The sequence below is a fragment of the Lygodium microphyllum genome, chromosome 14 (assembly GCF_053477565.2).
Source record: "Lygodium microphyllum isolate KBCC chromosome 14, Lygodium_microphyllum_v1.1.10, whole genome shotgun sequence".
NCBI lineage: Eukaryota > Viridiplantae > Streptophyta > Polypodiopsida > Schizaeales > Lygodiaceae > Lygodium > Lygodium microphyllum.
Genome location: NC_141148.1, coordinates 116,460,184 through 116,466,636, shown reverse-complemented (window position 1 = coordinate 116,466,636; position 6,453 = coordinate 116,460,184). Strand labels below are relative to the sequence as shown.

At 42.3% G+C, this 6,453-nt stretch overlaps 1 pseudogene; it reads right to left on the bottom strand.

Moving 5' to 3' along the window:
• Positions 1–3,389: 3,389 nt before the first annotated feature.
• LOC148026021 (sugar transport protein MST4 pseudogene) lies at positions 3,390–4,922 on the bottom strand (annotated as a pseudogene).
• Positions 4,923–6,453: the final 1,531 nt, after the last annotated feature.

The following is a 6,453-nucleotide window of genomic DNA, read 5'->3' as shown; positions in this document are numbered from 1 at the left end:
ATGTAGAAGAATACTAACATAGATGAAGCTTGTTAGTCTCTTTTAGCATTATGAGAAGATATAACTCTAATAGACAAAAATGTGTACAAAATAATACCTTCCTCTCTGCTGCTCAGATCGCCAATATGATGCCTCCATTAGCTCCGAAAGGTAGGTTAAATACGAGGACACCTGGCCAAAGTTTAGCCAGATTACTCCTTCTTTATCTCCCACTTCAGAGTGTTGTTCATTGCTTGAAAATAGCGATCGCACGTTGCACGATTTTGTCAATCTCTCTTTTTACATAAAGTCCTCTTAAATTGGTTGAAAGCTACATGTTTTCTTTTACATGTCATCCTAATCTAGAAGTTGTCTATAGTTTTATGGATTTTTACAAGAGATAATATCTAGAATATAAAAAATTGACTAAAAACTTGTCCAAAAAAATCTAATATTTTGAACTATGGACACTAACACTAATGCTTAAAGTGGCATTGGCTCTCTAAATCTAAAAGGAAGCCACACTCTAGATTTTTTATTACGGTGTGCGTGTAGTGGCACGACAACGTGTACGCGTGCATGTGTGTATGTACACATGTATGCATACACATACACACACACATACACCCACACACATAGAGAAGAGATAAAAAGAAAAAAAATGTGTGTGTGTTTTTGTGTGTATCATTCATTCATACACACATATATGCATACGCACATATATGTATATGAATATGTGTGTACTATTCACACACACACATATACACACACAATCTATAATTATTACTAAATAGTTTTAGGAGGTGCCGTGTGGCAACCTCTCATCACCTCAAAACCTTCTCTTCTTCTCTCTCGTTTTTTAAAACTATTTTTTCCACTATGTTTTCTCTCTCCTTGATAAGTAAGAATGGACACACACACACACACACACTCTCTCTCTCTCTCTCTCTCTCTATATATATATATACATATATATATATACATATGTATATATATGTATATGTATATATACATATATATAATTATACTTAAACTTATAATTAATACTTATATAATATATCAATAATTAATAATTATGTATCATTATTATTGATTTATTATTTAAATTATATACATATAATAATAAATGCATATGATTATCATCATATATACTTGGTTATATAATAATTATTACATACATATACAATTATAATTATATGTACTATTATATTTGATATATATATATAAAATAGACGATATTCATAATTACATATGATATAATCATATATTAATTTCCAATAATATATGTGTTAATTATGGTTATTAATATGTTAATCAATTGTAAATAAAAGATGCATAATATACATATATATAGTAACATAAATAGATTATTATTTAAATTATATACATATAATAATAAATGCATATGATTATCATCATATATACTTGGTTATATAATAATTATTACATACATATACAATTATAATTATATGTACTATTATATTTGATATATATATAAAATAGACGATATTCATAATTACATATGATATAATCATATATTAATTTCCAATAATATATGTGTTAATTATGGTTATTAATATGTTAATCAATTGTAAATAAAAGATGCATAATATACATGTATATAGTAACATAAATAGATTAATGTATATACATGTATCTATTATACATATATATTGACATATAACTATAATCTATAAGATTAATTAATATGTTTTTTTAAACTATTTTTTCTCATATATATATATATATATATATATATATATATTGCATTATTTATATTAATGATTATTGTAATATATGTGATTTAGTTTAGGCCTAGTGAGTGTCACAACCCCATAAACTCTATTTTGTGTATTCAACTTTGTATTAGTTGAAGCTGCCAAAGATTTCAAAGTTTAGATTATGCTCCTTATATCAACCTCCCATGAACCCTCTAGCCATGTGAAATATGCTTTTGAACTCCGATATAAAGTATTGGGAGAACATTGGTGTGAAGCACAGAGTTGTAGACAATTCAACTTCTTCAAAACACTTGGATTTATCTCTTGGAGAGATTCCTAAATGAAATGGCGCAGAATGAAGATTAGAGTATATGTGCAAGGAAAATGGGCATATAGAGGATAGGCCCAATATTGATACAATCCCGTTCGTTCCACAATCAAAATAACCCCTAACTAACCTCGTAAATCTGCGAAAGGGTGCATTTGTGCATCAATAGCAATGCTCAATGAAGTAATTTAGCATTCAGATTAGTCTTTCATTGAGAGAGAGAGAGAGAGAGAGAGAGAGAGAGAGCCAAAGAACGGATAGTATGAGCAGTGCCGCTATCCAATGCCACGCAAATCCTGGAGTAATACGCTCAGCTGAACTAAACATGCTTGTAATAAGAATGTACCGTACTGCGCACATGCCACTGTGGCATCCACTTATTGCACATCGAGAAAGCCAATATTAACCTCTACTATATATATTTACCAATGTTGTAATATACAACCACCTTTCGTCATCTCACGCATGAAGTGGAGAAACCTATGTTTGTGATGCACATGGTGTGTGTGTACTATGCCGTTGTGGAAAGAGTGCCATCTGTATAGACAGGTCAATAAAACTCACGATTTGAAAATGATTATGTCATGTTTATGAAATCAACAAACAAGATACCACAATCCACTATCAGAGCCTAATGCACATCTCTAAGGCCAATATGAACCCACGATATGTCGTGTCAATATTGTAGAATAACCTTGAGAATGATGTGCATAAAATTCAAAAACCAATATAATTGCTCAATGCACACTAGAACCCAAAACAACACAAAACAATTAATAGGGTTTATAATACTTGCATTGCTAAGAGAACCCAAAACAACACACTCATCGAGTCCTTTGTGATGTTGAGAAGTATACCATGATGGTGGTGTTTGTGCATATATGCACAAGAGAACTTTAAACATACAAGACACTTTTGACTAGGTCATGAAAGATTGGAGTTGAGATTAAAGAAGCAAAACATTACAAAGGTTTGGGTTAAAGTGGCGGTATGGTATGGTAGGTGATACCACATAGAATATGGAGTTTTGGAATCAATTAGGAGGGGCTAATTATGATCTGACATGGTGCTAATTGGAAGCAGCAACACAGTCTTATCTTTGTTGCTTAATTTTCAACTAGGTGGGTTGATATTGTCGATCTATGATCCAGTGGAGAGGTATTTGCGTGCTTAAATTTGGAAATGCAAAGCTAATTACTATTTGATTAAACACTGCGTGATTGCAGATGTACATAACGCCGCCTTAGTGGTGGTAGTGGTGAAATAACATCAACATATATACATATATACATTGTTGAATATTACAAGGTACCGATGAGACGATGATCGCAATCTGTTATATGACGCCAGAACTCTGATGATTATAGCTCGATGCGTTTTGATGAGCACGTATTGGGTGCTGCAACTAGCAAGCGCTTCCAGAGCCAGTGTTGCTGCCAGACGAGGACGGCCATGTCCTCGATAGGTACGCCTTTGGTCTCGGGGAGCAGGTAGTAGGCGGCGATGCCCATGAGGACCACCCAGCCGGCAAAGAAGAGGAAGATGCCGAACTTGAAGACGCAGAGGATGGAGAGGAAGGCCTGGGCGACGACAAAGGTGAAGAGCATGTTGATGCAGACGGCGATGCTCTGGCCGGCGGCTCGGGTCTCGAGGGGGAAGATCTCGCTGGGGATGAGCCAGCCGAGGGGGCCCCAGGACCACGCGAACCCGGACACGAAGCAGCACACGAGCACGATGATGATGACGGCCTGGGACCCGGACGGCTGCGCGTTCGTCTTGAGGCTGGCGCCGAGCAGGATGCCGATAGCCACCTGGGCCACTAGCATGACGGCGCTCCCGCCGAGCAGCAGCTTGCGGCGGCCCCACTTGTCTACCTTCCCGACGGACACGAACGTGGAGGCGACGTTGATGGTGCCCGTGATGACGGCCGAGTAGAGAGACGCGTCCGCCTTGAAGCCCACTGTCTGGAACAGCACGGGCGAGTAGAACATGATGGCATTGATGCCCGTGAGCTGTTGGAACACCTGGAGCGCCACCGTCACTGCCAGCTGCGGCCGGTTCTCGCGCAACATGGTGGCATACGGGTGCCGCACCTGCCGCGCCCAGTCGCTGGCCTGCTGTATGTCAGCCATCTCCGCACCGACGTCGTCTGTGCCCCGCACGCGGCGAAGGACCTCGCGGGCCTCCTCCGTCCGCCCGCGCTCCACCAGGCTGTTGGGCGTCTCCGGCAGGAACAGCCCGGCGCACGTGATGGCGAGGGCGGGAACGCCCGCGAGCCCGAGCGAGAGGCGCCACCCCCACGGCCGCAGGTGCTGCGTGCCGTAGTTCACGAGGTTGGCAATCAGGATGCCGATGGTGACGCAGAGTTGGAAGAGGATGTTCATGCCGCCACGCCGGTGCGCGGGCGCGACCTCGGAGAGGTAGAGCGGCACGGCCTGGTTGGCGAAGCCGACTCCGCAGCCGAGCAGGAGGCGGCCGAGGATGAGCATGAGTAGGTTCTGCGCCGCGCAGTTGAGGACGATCCCGCAGTCGAAGAAGAGGCCCGCCACGAGGATGCTGACACGGCGGCCCCAGCGGCGCGTTACGGGGGCCGCGAAGAAGGTTGCGACCAGGGCCGCCAGGTAGAGCGAGGACGTGAAGAGCTGCAGGAAGTGGTCGTCGTACTTGCAGTAGTTGTTCTCGTGCGCGTTGGCCTTGCGGCGCGCCACCTGCGGGAAGAAGGGCCTCAGAAAGTCGTCCATGGACGTCACCCCGCCGGAGATGCCGATGTCGTAACCGAACATGAGCCCCCCGACGGCCGCTACCATGCAAGTACCCACCACGTACCATGTCATGTGTGGGTCCTCCGGCGGGCCGTCACCGCTACGGAACAGCGCTGGAGGAGCCGCCGCCATCATCACCATGATGATTATTAATCGCCTTCTTCTTCTTCTTCCGGAATCCGAGCTGCTATACGTCTTCAGGAATCAGCTGTACGTCGCAACTCGCAAGAACGGATTCGTCTACTGTCTGAGTTTGGAAATATATAGAATATTGACTAACTATAAAATGCTAAATGCTAAACGCTAAACGCTATTGACTAACTTTAGAATATTGACTAACTATAAAATGCTAAATGCTAAACGCTATTCTTTAATTGCTGTTTTTCCTCCGATCTCCGTTTCTTCCCGCTTTTCCCATTCGAGGAAGAAGTAAAACCTTTTCACCATCGTGTGGAAAGGAAGTATCCTCTATTGAGACGTGATTTTATACGTAAATTAAAAAGATATATGTTTTGAGAAATTTGAAGAGGATTTAATTTTTTTCCAAAGAATTGAGAAGGATTTTTCTCAAGGTAAACAAGTTCTAGGTTGAAGCGAACCCGCTCATGCGCGGTCCTCACCTCAAGCATCTGCCTCGACTGCTTATTGAAAGAAATCCTAGCCTAAGCATTAACCTACAAATAAACACCAAGACAACAAAAGTGCACAAGTTGAGAAAAGAGAGAGTAAAAAAGTAAGCACTCAGCCCACAAAGTAAGGAGCTCTCGGTCAACCATTAAGTTTAGATTTGGCGCCAATACTACCCTTGAGGATGGAAACAACCCACGTGGCTAGCCAAGACTGGCCCCGAGCCCACGAGGCAAAAGGGCATGCACAAAGGCCAAGGCCTCTTGGTACACATGCCAATTACGAGTTAGAATGGGAGTCTTATTCTCCCATAGACCACTCACGTGCAAGAACATCATGGTTAGGCAACTCCTTCAATGCTATCTTCCACAAGGTCTTTAAGGTCTCGTGGAGTTGGGATCGACGACTAGAAATGTGTGTATTGTGGGAGTGGACCGTGACCGGTACTTTATGAAAAAGTAAACCCATCCTAATTTAGTTATAAAACCAACTTGACATGTAAACCCAACTAGTTGGGAAGGTTGTCAAATTTTTAACTCCACGTGCTGCATGGGTCCCAAAAAGGGCATCAAGTGGCGGTTCAAAATTCTACGATATCCACATCCACATTGTAACATTTCCGCAATGAAATACTTATCGGCCCTAGACCTTGCACACCCCGTGCAAAAAGTAGTTTAAGATAATCTCCCCGTGACAAAAAAACCCCTGGCTAAGTACTTACTCCGTGTGCATCAATGAACTCTAGCTCGCATGGAGCACAAGAGCTGAGGCTTGAAACCCGTAGTTCCACGCGGGAACACCCTTCACGGGAAAAGGCAAATGGATAATGGATAATTTTTTTGCAATTTTTTTTACTATTAACCCTTCCCCTTAAGCCGTTGCATGGTAGGGGAGAGGGAGTGTGAGAGGAGTAGGAGAAGCACAAGGGGAGGAGGAAGCATGCAATTAGCCATGTGTATGGCTATTCCTTCCCCTTCCATCTATAAGACCCCCCTCCCCCCCCCCCCGAAGCGTGAGGGGGAGGGATATCCCCCTC